The sequence below is a fragment of the Muntiacus reevesi genome, chromosome X (assembly GCF_963930625.1).
Source record: "Muntiacus reevesi chromosome X, mMunRee1.1, whole genome shotgun sequence".
Classification (NCBI taxonomy): domain Eukaryota; kingdom Metazoa; phylum Chordata; class Mammalia; order Artiodactyla; family Cervidae; genus Muntiacus; species Muntiacus reevesi.
The window spans coordinates 69,249,454-69,269,530 of NC_089271.1; the positions used below are offsets into that span (position 1 = coordinate 69,249,454).

The 20,077-nt window shown below is 38.9% G+C and overlaps 1 protein-coding gene and 1 pseudogene across 10 annotated transcripts in view; one reads left to right on the plus strand and one right to left on the minus strand.

Moving 5' to 3' along the window:
• The window catches only part of ATRX (ATRX chromatin remodeler), a 269,851-nt gene that overhangs the window by 206,208 nt on the left and 43,566 nt on the right, over positions 1–20,077 (minus strand). The window lies entirely within an intron of this gene.
• On the plus strand, positions 8,017–9,551 carry LOC136154069 (SWI/SNF-related matrix-associated actin-dependent regulator of chromatin subfamily D member 1 pseudogene; annotated as a pseudogene).

Here is a 20,077-nt window from a genome sequence, read left to right on the forward strand (position 1 = left end):
CCTACTGTATAGCAAAGAGAACTATATTCAATATTCTATGATAAATCACAATGGAAAAGAATATTTTTTAAAGAATGCATATATAACTGAACCACTTTGTTGTAGAGCAGAAATTAATACAACATTGTACATCAGTTCAGTTCAGTTCAGTCACTCAGTCATGTGTGATTCTTTGCGACCACATGAATCGCAGCACGCCAGGCCTCCCTGTCCATCACAAACTCCCGGAGTTTACTCAAACTCATGTCCGTCGAGTCGGTGATGCCATCCAGCCATCTCATCCTCTGTCATCCCCTTCTCCTCCTGCCCCCAATCCCTCCAAGCATCAGGGTCATTTCCAATGAGTCAACTCTTTGCATCAGGTGGCCAAAGTACTGGAGTTTCAGCCTCAGCATCAGTCCTTCCAATGAACACCCAAGACTGATCTCCTTTAGGATGGACTGGCTGGATCTCCTTGCAGTCCAAGGGACTCTCAAGAGTCTTCTCCAACACCACAGTTCAAAACCATCAAATCTTCAGTGCTCAGCTTTCTTCACCGTCCAACTCTCACATCCATACATGACCACTGGAAAAACCATAGCCTTGACTAGACAGACCTCTGTTGGCAATGTAATATCTCTGCTTTTTAATGTTATCTAGGTTGGTCATAACTTTCCTTCCAAGGAGTAAGCATCTTTTAATTTCATGGCTGCAATCACCATCTGCAGTGATTTTGGAGCAAAAAAAAAAAAAAATAAAGTCTGACACTGTTACCACTGTCTCCCCATCTATTTCACATGAAGTGATGGGACCAGATGCCATGGTCTTAGTTTTCTGAATGTTGAGCTTTAAGCCAACTTTTTCACTCTCCTCTTTCACTTTCATCAAGAGGCTTTTTAGTTCTTTTCACTTTCTGCCATAAGGGTGGTGTCATCTGCATATCTGAGGTTATTGATATTTCTCCCAACAATCTTGATTCCAGCTTGTGCTTCTTCCAGGCCAGTGTTTCTCATGATGTACTCTTCATATAAGTTAAACAAGCAGGGTGACAATATACAGCCTTGACGTACTCCTTTTCCTATTTGGAACCAGTCTGTTGTTCCATGTTCAGTTCTCACTGTTGCTTCCTGACCTGCATATAGGTTTCTCAAGAGGCAGGTCAGGTGATCTGGTACATCAACTATACTTCAATAAAAAAAAGAACTTAGATATACAATTCTGCAAAGAATACACACAAATGGCCAGGAAGCACATGAAAAAATGCTTAAGATTATTTGTCATTAGAACAAAATATAAATCACAACCACAATGAGATACTATTTTATACTCATTAGGATGAATATGATAATTATATTCTAAAACTAAAGGGTTGGCAAGGATGTAAGCAAATTGGAACCCATATACACTGATGGTGGTAATGTAAAATGGGACAGTCAGTATGAAAAACATTTTAGTGGTCAGCAATTCCACTCTTAGATATATACCCAACAGAATGAAAACATACACCCATGCTCAAAAAACTATACAAAGTTCATAGTAGGAATATTTATAAAAGCCAAAAGTGAAAAGTATCCAAATAATTATCAACTGATAAATAAACAGTGGGATATTATACCCCAATAAAAAGGAGTGAAATATTCATCCATACTAAACATGGATGAACCTTGGAAACTTTATGATAAAAAAGGTAGACACAAATTCCTACATATTGGATGATTCTATTTATACATGTAAAATGTCCAAGTAGGCAAATCTACAGAGGAAGAAAGTAGATTAGTGGGCGCCCAGGGGATGGAGGAAGAGGGAAATTGGGAGGTGTGGGTTATCTCTGGGGACAATGAAAATATTCTAGTTTTAGAAAGTGGTAACAGTTGTACAATATTGTGAATTTAGTAAAAAAATTTTTTTAACTGAATTATATACTAAAATTATTTTAAATGGTAAATTGTGTTTTATGTGAATTTTACCTCAATGGAAAATAAAAAGTAGAGGATGGAATTTAGGAATGTATATAATAAATCATAAGACATAAAACTTGTGCACACATCTCCCCAAAAAAATCCACAGATAAAATTTAGTCGGCAAAATCATCTGAAAATAGAAAGATTCTTATTATATAATACTGGGAATCCCTGATGGTCCAACGTTTAGGACTCCAGGCTTCCACTGAGAGGGCATGGATTCAATTCTTGGTCAGGGAACTAAGATTTCATTTGCCATACAATGTAACCAATAATAATAATAATAATAAATTCCTAGCATATAAATGAATAAAAGACAATTTTTTTTTAAAAAAATGGAATATAACTATGTAAAAAAAGAACTGGGAGAAAAAGTACTCCAATCTCATGGGGTCGCACGAGTCAGACACAATTGAGCGACACTATGAGTATATAAATGAATAAAAGAACAAAATTTTTTTTTTTAAATAGAATATAACTATGTAACAAAAAAACTGGGAGAAAAAGCACTCCAATCTCACTAATCATCAAAAGAATGTACATTAAAACACTAAGGTGGAGCTTCTCTGGTGGTCCACTGGTTAAGAATCTGCCTTGCAATACAGGGGACACAGGTTTGACTCCTAGTCCAAGAAGATCCCATGTGCCACAGGGTAACTAAGCTCATGCACCACAACTACTGAGCGTGCTCTCTGGACTCTGCGAGCCTCAACTGCGGAGCTCACATGCCACAACCACTGACACCCTGTGCCTAGAGCCTGTGCTCTGCAACAGAAGAAATCACTGAAACCAGAAGCCTGCCCACCACAACAAACAATAGCCGCTACTCTCCACAACTAGAGAAAGCTCAGCAACAAAGACCCAGCAGAGCCAAAAATAAATAAATAAAATACCTTAAAAAAAAGAAAAAAACACTAGAAATCAGGTAATATCTGTGAGGCCTTCATAGGCCAGACACCTCCCAGATTTCAGCAGGGTGCTGGGCTCCAAAGCCAGTGGCCCCTCTGTACCATTCTTCTATGTTTGCTTGGGAAGATCCAAGATATTTAAGGAATGAAAAAGAAATGAAATGTAACAGGCATACTGCAACTAGAGATCTTGTGTGAGATTCGGTTGCTGGTGGAAAAGGTTGTTTTAAAAAAATCTTTAAACAAACTTGACTCTAGAATATAGATACCAAGAGGGTATGGTTTCTATTTTTGTCATAACCTTTCTTTGGAAATGAGTCAGATGTCCAAAAATATTATCATCAAGTCACTCAGTGTCCTTAAATCTTCAATTAGAGAATGGAACCAGAAGAAAAGACAAGAAGGCACAATGTCATTCTACATCTTGTTCCATCAACAGATTAGCAAACATTGAAAAAGTTGTACTTTAGAAATGAAAGAAGTATAGCAAATGATGTAGAAATGATATAGCATAATGATGATTATCCTATTCATTCCTAGAACTCACAGCAATCCAACCACAAAACCGGCTATCACATAAATTCATGCTGTAGCTGAACACAAGACTATGGATAAATCAATGCAACTCATTAACAGTACAATTATATGTAAAAATTAAAACAAGAGGACACAATCAGGAGAACTTTTTTGTTTTCTGAAAGATAACATTCTTAGCTATAAACATATCTGTGTCATATTATAAACTAGGGTTTCCCTGATGGCTCAGTGGGTAAAGAACCTGCCTGTCAATGCAGGAGCCATAAGAGACACGGGTTCAATTGCTGGTTCGGGAAGATTCCCTGGAGAAAGAAATGGCAACCCACTCCAGTATTATTGCCTGGAGAATCCCATTGACAGAAGAGCCTGAATTACAAGACCAGCCAGAAGTCCAATGGTGAAAAAATATTGATACTTAAAAATTTTGCCCATTCATTTGAAAATTTTTCTCTTCAAGGGCAGATGTAAATTTTGGAATTAGACAAATGTCATATAGAGTAAAGTATGGTGAAAAATGAAAGACTTTCAGGTGCACTAAAATCAGTTTTTGACAAATTCCAAAGTATTCCTTAAGATTTATTTTCTTGAATATCTTCTAAATTGTTCAGAAATCTATTTAAGAGAGCATTACAGAGTGAAGTCAAAAAGAAAACACCATACTAACACATATACGTGTAATCTGAAAAAAAACAGTATAGACAATCTTATTTAAAACGAGAAACAGAGACACAGACTTAAAGAACAAAACGGATACCAAGGGGGAAGAGGATGGTGGGATGAATTGAGAGATTGGGACTGACATATATAAACTATCAATACTATATATAAAATAGGTAACTAATGAGAACCTACTGTATAGCACAGGAACTAAACTCAATGCTCTGTGTTGACCTAAATGGGAAGAAACTCCAAAAATGAGGGGCTGTATGTATATGTATAGGTGATTCACTTTGCTGTACATTAGAAACTAACACAACATTATAAACAACTATATTCCAATAAAAATAAATAAAAGTGCAAAAAATACAAATGAAAATAAAAGATAGCACTTATCAACCCTTTTGTAAATTGAAAGATCGTTTCCTAAGGCAAAACTGCATGCATTAACTTATCAGTGTTATAACTGTGAACTATTTTAAGTTATTTTTATTAAATCCAGATGTGGTTGTCATTCTACTCCTCCTCCACCAAAATGGGAAACCTACTCAACCAGTACTAAACATTATATCATTCAAGGTCCTAGATAAAAATCTTTAAAGTGATCCTTTAAGAGTAAAGGACTTTCCTAGTGGCACAATGTGTAAGAATTTGCCTGCCAATGCAGGGGACACAGGTTTGATCCCTGGTCTGGGAAGATTCCACATGCTGTGGAACAGATAAGCCTGTGCACCACAACCACTGAGCCTGCACTCTAGAGCCTGCAAGCCACAACTACTGAGCCCAAGAGCCGCAACTACTGAAGCCTGCACATCCTAGAGCCTGTGTTCCACAGCAAGAGAAGCCACCACAATGAGAAGCCCACGTAATGCAACTAAGAGTAGCCCACCCTCACCACAACTAGAAAAAGCCTGAAAGCAACAAAGACTTATCACAATCAAAAATAAATAAATAAACCTTAAAAAAAAAGAGTAGTTAAAAATCTATTTTAGAGGAACGTAATCACCCTTTATACTTACAAATACACAAGTGACAAAACAGGCTTGATGTAAATAACCAGTAAGATCTAATCTACCTATATTCAAGTAGACCAAAATAAAAATCTAAAGTGATAATAATGTAAGATAACCATATCATACGTGACTGAATTTCTGAAAATTTTTAAGTTCTAATATCAGTGTTTTGAACTATGGGCCATGTTCTTTACCTTGAATGTTTTACAACTTTTTTTTCATGAGGAACTCTGGAGATCTAAAAATTACTAGTGCTTCACCATTTTTGTATTATTAATTGGATAAGCATATGTGTAAAGGAGCTAGCCTTTTTTAAATTAAACTTTTAATTTTGGGATATTTACAGATTTACATGTAGTTGAAAGAAAGATTCTGTGTATGTGTTACCTAGTATTTCACAATGGAAACATCTAACACTATATTTTGAGAATTCCCTGTGGTCCACTGGTTAGGACTCTGTGCTCACAATGCCATGGACTCAGCTTCAATACCTTGTTAGGCAACTAACAAGCCTCATGGTATGGCCAAAAAACAACACACAAAAAAAACCAAAACTCTTATTTTTAATTTTCACCCATTCACCTACTTGCTCCAACAGATAAGCAGCTATCTTTAAAACACAGCAATGGATCACACAATATGTCTGAAATCTGGAAATATCAATAACCTCTGATATGCAGATGACAGCACCCTTATGGCAAAAACTGAAGAACTAAAGAGCCTCTTGATGAAAGTGAAAGAGGAGAGTGAAAAAGTTGGCTGAAAGCTCAACATTAAGAAAACTAAGATCATGGCATCTGGTTCCATCACTTCATGGCAAATAGATGGGGAAACAGTGGAAAGAGTGGTTGACTTTATTTTTCTGGGATCCAAAATCACTGCAGATGGTGATTGCAGCCATGAAATTATAAAACGCTTACTCCTTGGAAGGAAAGTTATGACCAACCTAGACAGCATATTAAAAAGCAGAGACGTTACTTTGTCAACAAAGGTCTGTCTAGTCAAGGCTATGGTTTTTCCAGTGGTTATGTATGGATGTAAGAATGAGACTATAAAGAAAGCCGCACATCAAAGAATTGATGGTCTTGAACTGTGGTGTTGGAGAAGACTCTTGAGAGTCCCTTGACTGCACGGAAATCCAACCAGTCCATCCTGAAGGAGATCAGTCCTGGGTGTTCATTGGTAGGACTGATGTTGAAGCTGAAACTCCAATACTTTGGCCACCTGATGCAAAGAGCTGACTCTGGGAAAAGATCCTGATGCAGGGAAATATTGAGGGTAAGAGGAGAAGGGGAAGACAGAGGATGAGATGATTGGATGGCATCATCGACTCAATGGACAGGGGTTTGGATGGACTCCGGGAGTTGGTGATGGACAGGGAGGCCTGGCGTGCTGTGGTTCATGGTGTCACAAAGAGTCGGATACGACTGAGCAACTGAACTGAACTGAACTGAATCATGAATATAGTGACCAAAACTGGTCTCTCTATAAACAAATCATTGGTAATTAAATATCTGCTTGTAACAGGAGGGAAAGGTACAGGGCACAACTTTTGAAAGAATGACATAGTCCACTACACCATTCAGGTATGACCTAAATCAAATCCCTTACAAATATACAGTGGAAGTAAGAAATAGATTCAAGGGATTAGATCTGACAGACAGAGTACCTGAAGAGCTATGGACGAAGGTTCATGACACTGTACAAGAGGCAGTGATCAACAACATCCCTAAAAAAAAGAAATGCAAAATGGCAAAATGGTTGTCTGAAGAGGCCTTACAAATAGCTGAGAAAAGAAGAGAAGCTAAAGGCAAAGGAGAAAAGGAAAGATATACCCATTTGAATGCAGAATTCTAAAGAATAGCAAGGAGAGATTAGAAAGCCTTCCTCAGTAATCAATGTAAAGAAATAGAGGAAAACAATAGAATGGGAAAGACTAGAGATGTCTTCAAGAAAGTGATACCAAGGGACCATTTCATGCACAAATGGGCACAATAAAGGACAGAAATGGTATGGACCTAGCAGAAGCAAAAGATATTAAGAAGAGGTGGCAAGAATACACAGAAGAACTATACAAAAAAGATCTTCACAACCTAGACAATCACAATGGTGTGATCACTCACCTAGTGCCAGACATCCTGGAATGTGAAGTCAAGTGGGCCTTAGGAAGCATCACTACGAACAAAGCTAGTAGAGGTGATGGAATTCCAGTTGAGCTATTTCAAATCCTAAAAGATGATGCTGTGAAAGTTCTACGCTTATTATGCCAGCAAATTTGGAAAACTCAGCAGTGGCCACAGGACTGGAAAAGGTCAGTTTTCATTCCAATCCCAAAGAAAGGCAATGCTAAAGAATGTTCTCTAGCTTTGTTCTTTTCCCTCAGGATTGCTTTGGCAGTTCTGGGTCTTTTGTGGTTCTATATTAATCTTATGATTATTTGTTCTAGTTCTTTGAAAAATGTTATAGGTAGTTTGATAGGGATTGTATTAAGTCTATAGATTGCTTTGGATAGTATGACCATTTTACCAATATTTATTCTTCCAATTCAAGAGCCTGGGACTTCAGACAACAGTATAAAGTTACAGTAATAAAACAGCATGCCGTTGGCACAAAAACAGACATATAGAAGAACAGAACAAAATAGAGAGCCCAACAATAATCTCAAACATCTACAGTTAAATAATCTTCAACAATGAAAGCAAGAATAAACAATGGAGAAAAGGCAGTCTCTCCAACAAGTGGCAATGGGAAAGCTAGACAACCTCATGTAAATCAGTGAATGTTTTAAAGACCTAAACATAGTCATGACACCATAAAACTCCTAGAAGAAAGCATAGGCAAAACATTCTCTGACATAAATCGTATCAGCGTTTTCATAAGTCAGTCTCCCAAAGCAATAGAAATAAAGATTAGAGTTCCAGTTTGGCTCCTTGTGCAGCTTCAGCAGCAGCTCTGGGAAAGATGACAGCCTGGGTGGGTTTCCAATCTGTGGCTCCCAGAGGGGCACCAGAGCCTCAGGGAGGGGTGGGCATGGTGGCTGCCCTGGGCCTGGGCAAGGCACTGGGGAGTCTGGTGCAAACAGACCCAGCACTGAGTCAAGGGCTGTTCTGCTCCTAGGTGCCCAGAGCAGCCTATCCGAGACCAGGTATGCTACCAGACAGCTAAATGACACCTCAGGGACCCTCCTTGGGACCCCCTGGCTATGGGGGGAACCCTTCAGTCTGACCTGGCCTGGCTCAGGGATGGATCAGTCCCACAGAGACCTGCGCCTCAGCAGATCCAGCAGGTCCAGCAGAAGGCAGTCCAAAATTGTAATCACAATGCAAAAAAACGATGGCTGACAAAATTCTATCTCATAGGATTCGTGAAATGGTACCAGAATCCTATTAAATGGATCTCTTGGCTTTTGAAAGGAAATTGGACCAGACTATCGTGAGCAAACGGCTAGATATCCAGGAAGCCTTGAAACAGCCCATCAGCAAAAACAAAAGCTGTGAATTTTCATTTCTAACACTTTCAATCTGGCTAAGTCAGATGCCGAGAATGGGGAAGGAATGGTGGCTTCCCGGGAGCTTCAGGTAGAAGGACAGCTCCTGGAGGATTCAGCCTTGTCCAAATATGATGCCACCAAACAAAAGAGGAAGTTCTCTTCTTTTAAGTCCTTGGTAATCGAACTGGACAAAAACTTGTATGGACCAGACAACCATCTGGTAGAATGGGACAGGACCACCACTACCCAGGAGACGGATGGCTTCCAGGTGAAATAGCCAGGAGATGTGAATGTACAGTGTACTGTCCTGCTGATACTGAATTACCAGCCTCCTCAGTTTAAATTAGACCCTTATCTGGCTTGGCTCCTGGGCATCCACACCCAGACCCATCCAGTGATCATTCAAGCATTGTGGCAATATATTAAGACACACAAGCTCCAGGACCAACATGAGCGGGAGTTTGTCATCTCTGACAAGTACCTCCAGCAGATCTTTGATTCTCAAAGTTCTATGAAGTTTTCAGAGGTTCCCCAACAGCTCCATGCCTTGCTTATGACACCTGAGCCCATCATCATTAATCATGTCATCAGTGTTGACCCAAATGATCAGAAAAAGACAGCTTATTATGACACTGATGTAAAAGTGGATGACACCTTGAAGACCCAGATGAATTCTTTTCTGCTATCTACTGCTAGCAAGCAGGAGATTGCTACTCTAGACAACAAGATCCATGAGACAACAGAAACTATCAATCTGCTGAAGACCCAACGAGAGTTCTTGCTGAGCTTTGCCAGAGACCCTCAAAGTTTCATCAATGACTGGCTTCAGTCCCAGTGCCGGAACCTCAAGACCATGACTGATGTGGTGGGTAACCCAGAGGAGGAACACTGAGCAGAGATCTACTTCCAGTCTTGGGCCCAGAAGGCTGTGTGCTGATATTTCTACTCCAAGGTGCAGCAGATATGACAAAAATTTGAGCAAGTCCTGGGAATCCGAAATACATAGGGTTTCACCCACAAAGCCCTGATTTGGCTGCACTAATTTCTTTATTTGGGCCCTGTACTGTGGGCCTCATACTCTTGCCTGGGACCTTCCAGGGGATGCTGTCGGTTCTAGGAGAATACCAGAATGAAGAGGGTATCACATGACAGTGGTTATCCTCTTCTCCCACCCCATTCCTTCCTGTCCCCAGCTTCCCTTTGCCCCACAAATTTCCCATGTGTCTCTCCCCTCCCCTGGTCTGCATAGGACCTCTAGATAGTATTAGAGAGAGAACCCATAGTTTGGTAATAAGTGCAGTGAATGGACTGGGCCTAAGGCCAAGTGGTCTTCAAGGAGACCAACTACACTGATCCTGCCCTTCAGAGACCCAGGAGTTAGGAGTGTAGCACTTTCTCCACAACTCAGGCCTGGGGGCACTCTATAAGCTAGTTGATCTTGGCTCTCCTGGTAACAGAATCCAATTTCCTTCCTTCCCTCCACAGGTTTGGAGCAAATTCTCCCTTCACTTGATGCCCTCTAGCACTAAAGGAACCCTGGCTCTTGGGCTCCACTGAACCCCAGGTCAGTCCACAGCCCTCTGGATTGGCCTGCTGTCTCAGTGCTTTTTGGAGTGGGGCCCACACCAGTATTAGAGTTTGTTCTCGCAATATTGCTCCCTCCCAGCACACTCCCTGTAGCTGCTGTTAAGGATTCCCTCCTGTCTGTCCTAACCGAGGGCATTCAGGTGGGGGAATCTTGCCTGTCAGAGCCCTGGGAACCTAACCTAACCTAACCTGAGGAATGCTTTCTTATCTCTCCTTGCTATTCTTCGGAACTCTGCATTCAAATGGGTATGTCTTTCCTTTTCTCCTTTGCTTTTCGCTTCCCTTCTTTTCACAGCTATTTGTAAGGCGTCCTCAGACAGTCATTTTGCTTTTTTGCATTTCTTTTTCTTGGGGATGGTCTTGATTTCTGTCTCTTGTACAATGTCACGAACCTCCATCCATAGTTCATCACACACTTTGTCTATCACATCTTATCCCTTAAATTTATTTCTCACTTCCACTGTATAGTCATAAGGGATTTGATTTAGGTCATATCTGAATGGTCTAGTGGTTTTCTCCACTTTCTTCAATTTAAGTTTGAATTTGGCATTAAGGAGTTCATGATCTGAGCCACAGTCAGCTCCTAGTATTGTTTTTGCTGACTGTATAGAGCTTCTCCATTTTGGCTGCAAAGAATATAACCAAATCTGATGTTTGTGTTGACCATCTGGTGATGTCCATGTGTAGAGTGTTCTCTTGTGTTGTTGGAAGAGGGTGTTTCCTTTGGCCAGCGCGTTCTCTTGGCAAAACTCTATTAGCCTTTGCCCTGCTTTATTCCGTACTCCAAGGCCAAATTTGCCTGTTAGTCCAGGTGTTTCTTAACTTCCTACTTTTGCATTCCAGTCCCCTATAATGAAAAGGACATCTTTTTTGGGTGTTAGTTCTAAAAGGTCTTGTAGGTCTTCATAGAACCATTCAACTTCAGCTTCTTCAGCATTACTGGTTGGGGCATAGGCTTGGATTACTGTGATATTGAATGGTTTGCCTTGGAAACAAACAGAGATCATTCTGTCATTTTTGAGATTGCATCCAAGTACTGCATTTCAGACTCTTTTGTTGACCATGATGGCTACTCCATTTCTTCTAAGGGATTCCTGCCCACAGTAGCAGATATAATGGTCATCTGAGTTTAATTCACCCATTCCAGCTGTGACGGACCACACAGAAGCATGGCCGTGAGGAGCTACCCCTCGCCCAAGGTCAGGGGCGGCGACCGAGAGTGCCAGGTTGCCACGGCGCAGGAGCTGCCCAGAGTAGCTACCCCACATCCTAGGTCAGGGGCGGCAGCCGAGAGGAGCTACCCCAAGCTGAGGTCAGGAGCCGTGGCCAAGAGGAGCTATCCCACATCCAAGGAGTGGTGACTGTGCAGGAGCAGGAGGGCTAAGAGGAGCTACTCCACGTTCAAGGTCAGGAGGGGCAGACTTGAGGAGATACTTCTCGTCCAAGGTAAGGAGCAGTGGCTGTGCCTTGCTGGAGCAGCCGTGAAGAGATAGCCCACATCCAAGGTAAGAGAAACCCAAGTAAGACAGTAGGTGTTGCTAGAGGGCATCAGAGGGCAGGCACACTGAAACCATAATCACAGAAAACTAGCCAATCTGATCACACAGACCACAGCCTTGTCTAACTCAAATGAAACTAAGCCATGACGTGCGGAGTCACCCAAGACAGACAGGTCATGCTGGAAAGGTCTGACAGAATGTGGTCCACTGGAGAAGGGGATGGCAAACCACTTCAGTATTCTTGCCTTGGGAACCCCATGAACAGTATGAAAAGGTAAAATGATAGGATACTGAAAGAGGAACTTCCCAGGTCAGTAGGTGCCCAACATGCTACTGAAGTTCAGTGGAGAAATAACTCCAGAAAGAATGAAGGGATGGAGCCAAAGAAAAAACAATACCTATTTGTGGATGTGACTGGTGAAAGAAGAAAGGTCCGATGCTGTAAAAAGCAATATTGCATAGGAACCTGGAATGTTAGGTCCATGAATCAAGGCAAATTGGAAGTGGTCAAACAGGAGATGAGAAGAGTGAATGTCGGCATTCTAGGAATCAATGAACTAAAATGGACTGGAATGGGTGAATTTAACTCAGATGACAAACTCTCAGGTGGCCTATATGAGCTCTGGAGGCAGGCATGATTTACCTCAGACTCCAGAGGCAAACACAGACCACTGCTGCAAAGCATCCCACAACTGGGAGCCAACCACTGCCCATGCCTTCCTGGAAGCATGCATTGGTAACACACCTGCATACCCTCTATCAAGGGGATAATGGCTACCACATGTTGAGGAAAGAGATGGCAAAAGTGGCAAACATCCAAACCAAAAACTTCCCTCATGCCAAAAAAGCTACACAGGAATGCTCCAGCATATAACAGCACTCCAAGACTACAGTAGATAACTGCTTCTCTTAAACTCACAGAATAAGATAAATAAAAGGAAGATGAAGAAGCAGATGAACCACTCTCAGTTAAAAGACCAAGAAAATTCCCCAGAAGGAACAAACAATGAAACAGATTCTTTTTTAGTCTAATAGGAGGTAATGGGATTTCCTTGGTGATCCAGGGGTTGACTCTGCACTCCCAATGCAGAGAGCACCGTTTTAATCCCTGGTCAGGTAACTAAGATCCTGCATGCCACAGGCCCTCCCCTCCAGGAAAAATGGAGGTAATGGAAATATTGAAGGAATTAAGAAAGGTTATCAACAGAAATGCAAATTACTGTAAAAAGGAGTTAGAAAGTATAAGGAGGAACCAAGAAAAATTAGAAAATTCATTTGCTGAGATGAAAACTGAGCTAAAAGCAATGAATAAGTCAATGAATAATGCAGAAGAAAGAATAAGTGACCTGAAAGACATAATAATAGAAATCACCGAAGCAAAATAACATTCAGAAAGTCAAATGAAAAAAAAAAATGAAAGCAGTATAAGAAACCTATAGGATAATATAAACCATCCCAATCTATGCATACTATGATTTCTAGAAGAAGAAAGAGAAAAGGAGATTGAACATATATTTGAAGAAATTATGACTGAAAATTCCCCAAACCTAAAGGAAACAGATATCCAGATATAGGAAACACAGAGGATCCCAAACAAATGAATCCGAAAAACCTACACCAATACATATGATAATAAAAATGGCAAAAGTTAAAGATAAAGAAAGAATTCTAAAGACAGCAAGAGAAAAACATAGGTATTTACAAGGGAATCCCCCTAAGGCTATCAACGGACTTCTCTACAGAAACAATGCAGGCCAGAAGGAAGTGGTAAAATATATGCAAAGTTTTGAAAGGGAAAAACCTGCAACCTAGAATACTCTACCAAACAAGACAGATAATCATTTAGAACAGTAGGGAAATAAAGAATTTCTCAGACAAGCAAAAACTGAAAGTCTACAGAAATACTAAATCTATCTTAAAAGAAACATTTAATGATCTTCTCTAAATAGAAAAGAAGCAAGAAGATATAAGGAGGAGGAAATAAAAATTTGAAAATAAATCACTTAAATTAGCCAGTACATGTATCAAAAAGAGAGAATAAAAAACCCATTAGTGAAAGTAACAGTAAACACAAGGAGGAGCAACAGGATAAACATGAAAATGTAAAAAAGGACATCAAAATAATAAAATGTGGGGCGAGAGTAAGAAAATACATTCTTTTTTTCAGAATGTGTTTAACCTATATGTCTAAAGCAAGCAGATACAGGAAGGAGTTAAGATACTTGAAAAACAAGGTAACCACAAATTAAGAAAACATACAGCAGATTCACAAAAACCAAAAACAAGAGAACACAAGAATTAAGATAAGAGGAAATCATCAAACCACAAAAAGAAAAACAGAAAGAAAACGGGAACAAAAGAAACAATCAACTGGAAAACAAGGTTTAATATGGCAATACATATGTATCTTAAATCTCAATGGACTAAACACTCCTATCAAAAGACATAGAGTGGTAGACTGGATTAAAAAAGCCTACAATATGCTTCCACCTTAGGGCAAAGAACATACACAGATTGAAAGTGAAGGAATGAATAAAGATATTTCATGCAAACAGAAATGACAAGTAAGTGGGAGTTGCAATACTCATATCAGACAAAACACAGTTTAAAGCAACTGTTATAAAGAAAAACAAGGAAACCATATAATGATAAAAAGATCAATACAAGAAAAGAGTTTTGTACTCGTCAACATATATACATATAATGCAGGAGTACCCAAATACATAAAACAAATACTAACAAACATAAGGGAGAAACTGATGGGAATAACAATAAGAAACTTTTAACACCCCATACATATCAATAAACAGATACTATAGACAGAAAATACGCAACAGAGATCCTAAATGATACAACAGAACACTTAGACTTGATTGATATTTTCAGGACACTACATTCAAAAAGAAACCCAAGATACATATTCTTTTCAAAATACACGGGACAAGCTCTAAGACTGGCCACATACTATGGCACAAAACTAACCTCAACAAATTTAAGAATACGGAAATTATTTCAATCACACCTCTGACCACAAAGAAATGAAACTAGAAATCAACCAGAGGAAAAGAAATGGGAAGTTCATAGCAATACAGGCCTTACTCAAAAACACAAGAAAAATCTCAAACAAACAACCTAACCTATCACCTAAAAGAATTAGAAAAAGAACAAACAAAACCTGAAGTCAACAGAAGGAAATAATAAAGATCAGGCAGGACATAAGAAAAAGAGAGATTTAAAAAATAGAAAAGAATCAATAAAACCAAGGACTAGTTCTTTGAAAAAGCAAACAAAATTGACAAGATTCTAGGCTCACCTAGAAGAAAAGAGAGAGAACCCAAATAAAATAAGGAATGAAAAAGGAGAAATCTCAAGTGATACTGCAGAAATACAAAAAGACATAAGAGAATGCTATGAATAATTATATGCCAACAAATTGGACAACCAAGGAACTTCCCTGGTGGTCCAGTAGCTAAGACTCTGTGCTCCCAATGCAGGGAGCCCAGGTTCAATCTCTGGTCAGCGAACTACATCCCACAGGCTGCAAAGGTTCACATGCTCCAGCGAAGAGTTTACAAGTCAAAACTAAAGATCTCTCATGCCAAAATGAAGACTGAAGATCCTACTACCACAATTAAGAGCCAGTGCAGATAAATAAATAATTTTTTCTACAAAACAGAAGGGTTATGGCTTCCGTGGTAGCTCAGTAGTAACAAATCCGCCCACCAATGGAAGAGGCACAAGTTCAATCCCTGATCCGGGAAGATCCTACATGTGGTGGAGCAACTAATCCCACGTGCCACAACAATTGAGCCTGTGCTATAGAGCCCAGGAGCTGCAACTACTGAGCCCATACACTCAAGAGCCTGTACTTGGCAACAAGAGAAGCCACCACTCACCACAACTAGAGGAAAGCCCAAGCAGCAACAATGAACCAGCAGAGCCAAAAATTAATAAACAAGGGTTAAGAAGTCCACATATAATAAAAACTTAGATTAAAAGCAACTGAAAAAAAATTTGACATCTCAGAAGAAATGGACAACTTTCTAGAAATATACAGCCCACCAAAACTGAATCAGGAAGAAATAGATAATTTGAACAGACTGATAACTAGAAGTGAAACAGAATCTGCTATTCAAAAAAAAAAAAATCCCCTACAAACAAAGGTCCAGGACCAGATGGCTTTACAGGCAAATTCTACCAAATAAACAAAAAACTTATATCAATTCTTCTCAAACTCTACTAAAAAGACTATAGGGGAGGAAACAATACCAAAATAATTCTATGAAGTCACCATCACACTGATTTCAAAACCAAAGACACCACCAAAAAAGAAAATTATAGGCCAATATTTTTTATGAATCTAGATGAAAAAAATTCTCAACAAATATTGGCAAAGTGAATCCAACAACACATAAAAAACTCATACAGAGACTTTCCTGGAGGTTCAGTGATTAACACTCTGCCTGTCAATGGAAGGGACACAGGCTTGATCCCTGGTCTGGGAAGATTCCACATGCCACGGAGCAACTAAGCCTATGTGCCACAACTACTGAACCCACATGCCAAAACTGCTGAGCCCACATGCCCTAGAGACTGTGCTCTACAACAAGAGAAGCCACCACAATTAGAACCCAGCACACCACAAGGAAGAGTTTCTCTACTCAGCATAACTATAGAGAAAGCTCAAGTACAGCAATAAACATCCAGTGCAGTCAAAAATAAATATAAATAAACAACCTGTTTAAAAAAAAAAGAGATCATACACCATGACCATGTAGGAGTAATCCGAAGTTCACAAGGATGGTTCAACATATGCAAATCAGTCAATGTAATACACCACAATAACAAAAATCTGGAGTCAAAAACGACATGATCATCTCAATAAGTGCAGAAAAAGCATTTGACAAAATTCAACATCCATTCACAAAAAAAACTCTTAGCAAAGTGAGTATATAGGGAACATATCTCAACATAATAAAAGCTATTTATGACAAACCTACAGCCAATACAATATGCAATGGGAAAAGCAAGATGCATTTCTGCTAAAATCTGGAACAAGACAAGGATCCCATTTCTATTCAACATAGCATTGGAAGTCTCAGTCACAGCAATCAGACAAGAAATGAAAGGTATCCAATTTGGAAGGGAAGAGGTAAAAGTGTCAGTATACGAAGATGATACAATAGAATATATAGAAAACCCTAACGACTCCACACAAAAACTACTAGATCTAATAAATAAATTCAGCTAAGTAGTAGGATACAAGATTAACATCCAGAAATTGCTTGCATTTCTTTACACAATGAAATGTCAGAAATAGAATGTAAAAAAAAATGCTTTAAAATTGCAACAAAAAATAATATCTAGGAATAAACTTAACAAAGTGAAAGATTTATACATTGAGAACTAAAACATTAATATAGAAAGTTAAAGAGGATTAAATGAAATGGAAAGATATGCCATGCTTTTGGATTGGAAGAATTAATATTGTTAAAATAGCCAAGACTAGCCAAAGAAATCTACATATTTAATGTGATCGCTATCAAATTACCCATGACATTTTCCACAGAACTAGAACACATAATCCAAAAACTTATATGGAACCAAAAGGACCCAAAACCACCAAATCAATCCTAAGGAATGAAAACAAAACAGGAGGCATAACTCTCCCAGACTTCAGACAATACTACAAAGCTACAGTAATTTAAAAAACAGTGTATTGGTACAAAACCAGACGTACAAATCAAAATAACAGAATACAGAGCCCAGAAGTCTACACACTTATAGTCAATTAATCTTTGACAAAGGATTCAAGAATATAAAATGGGGGAAAAAAAAAAAATCTCTTCAGCAAGTGTTGCCAGGAAAGTTGGATAGCTGCATATATTTCAATGAATTTAGAAAACACACTCACACCATGCACAAAAATAAATTCAAAATAGCCTAAAGACATAAATATAAGTCTCCCAAGGCAATAGAAAAAATAAATCAACAAATGGGACCTAGTCAAACCTACCAGCTTTTACACAGCAAAAGAAACTATTTTTAAAAAATAAAAAAAAAAACTATGGAATGGGAGAAAATATTTGCAACTGATACAACCAACAAGGGCTTAACCTCCAAAATATACAAACAGCACATACAATTCAACAACAAAAAATAGCCAATTAAAAAATGGGCAGAAACCCTGAATAGCCATTCTCCAAAGATGGTCAAACAGCACATGAAAAAATGTTCAATATCACTAATTATTAGAGAAATGCAAATCAAAACTAAAATGAGGTATCACCTCATACCAGTCAGAATGGCCATCATTAAATGTCTACAAACAACAAATGCTAGAGTGTGTGGAGAAAAGGGAACCATTCTACATTGTTGGTGGGAATGTAAATTGGTGCAGCCACTATGGAAAACAATATGGAAGTCCCTCAGAAGATCAAAATTAAAATCACCATATGATTCAGCAATCCCACTCCTGGGCATATACCCAGACAAAACTATAATTCAAAGATATACATGCACCCCTATGTTCATAGCATCACTATTTACAATAGTCAAAACACAGAAACAACCTAAAGGTCCACTGACCCATGAATGAATAAAGAAGACACGGTACATATATACAACAGAATACTACTTAGCCATAAAAAAGAACAAACCAATGCCTTTTGCAGCAACATGGATGCAAGTAGAGATTATCATACTAAGTGAATTCACAAAGAGAAAGACAATACCTTATCATATCACTTATATAAGGAATCTAAAATATGGCACAAATGAACCTATCTATAAAACAGAAACAGACTCACTGGCACGGAGATCAGACTTCTGGTTGCCAAGGCTGGGGGTAGAGGGAGTGAGAAGGATGCACTGGGAACTTGGGGTTGGTAGATGCAAACTATTACATTTAAAATGGATTAACAAGATTCTACTGTTTAGCAGAAAGAACTGTATCCAATCTCCTGACACAAACCATAATGGAAAAGAACATTTTGAAAGCATGTATATGGACTCCTTGGTGGTCCAGTGGTAAGAATTCACCTTGCAATGCAGGGGACACAGGTTCAATCCCTGGTCAGGGAACTAAGATCCCACATGCCAGGGAGCAACTAAGCCCACAAACCAAAACTACTAAGCCCACGTCCTACAGAGACCATGAGCCACTACTAGAGAATGCACGTGCCACAACTACTGAAGCCTGCACACTCTGGAGCCCACAGGTTACAACCACTGAGTCTGTGGGCCACAACTGAGTCCACATGCCACAAGGAAAGATCCTGCATGATGCAACAAAGATCCTACCTGCTGCAACTAAGACCTGAAGCAGCCAAATTAATTAACTTTTTTAAAAACATGTACATATGAGTATAACTGAGTCACTTTGTTGTACAGCAGAGACTGGCACAACATTATAAATCAAATATGTTGTTGTTTAGTCACTGTGTCCAACTTTTGCATGGACTGTAGCCAGCCAGGCTCCTCTGTCCATGGAATTAACCAGGCAAGAATACTGGAGTGTATTGCCATTTCCTTCTCCAGGGGACCTTCCCAACCCAGGGATTGAACCCACATCTCCTGCAATGGCAAGTGGATTCTTTACCACTGAGTCACCAGGGAAGCTATAAATCAACTGTACTTCAATAAGAAAAAAACAGGAACATTCCTTTGATTAGTAGATAAAGGTATTTATAGCTAACAAAAATAAATAAATAAAGCAATGCAAAACATAGTACTTTGCTCCATTTCCCTTATAGAAATTTGAAAAAATTGTTAACATTTTCCTTTAAAAAGTAAGCAAAATGCATAAAGAAATAAACGTGGCAGTACAACTTACTAGATGCTATAAAAAGTGTTAAATGGGGCTTCCCTGGTGGCTCAGTGGTGAAGAGTCCACCTGCCAATGTAGGAGACACAGGTTGGATCCGTGATCTGGGAGGATGCCACATGCCCCAAAGCAGCTATGTCTACTATTGAGCCTGTGCTCTAGAGCCCGTACTCCACAACAAGAGAAGCCAAGGAGAAACCCAAGCACTGACCACAACTAGAGAAAAGCCCTAGCAGCAACAAGGACCTAGCACAGCCAAAAATTAATATAAATAAATAAAATTTTTTAAAAGTGTTAAATGCAATACCTCTTTTTAAGTTATCAAATATTCAATGGAAAATGCTATTCATTGTAGAATAATATGCTATGAAATATACACTATCATATATAGCCAATGGTAATACAAGGATTTAGAAAACAACTTAGCAGTAAGTCTTTGATATTCTCTTGAATAATTCTGCCTTTTTTTAATCTACACAAATAAAATAATTCTAAAGAAATAACTTTAATCACAAGACATTTATCTATGAGCTATTTACAATAGTCAAAAAAACTATGAATACTTAAATGTATAATAATGGCTAAACAGTCATGCCTAAGTCATACAATATCATACCAGCC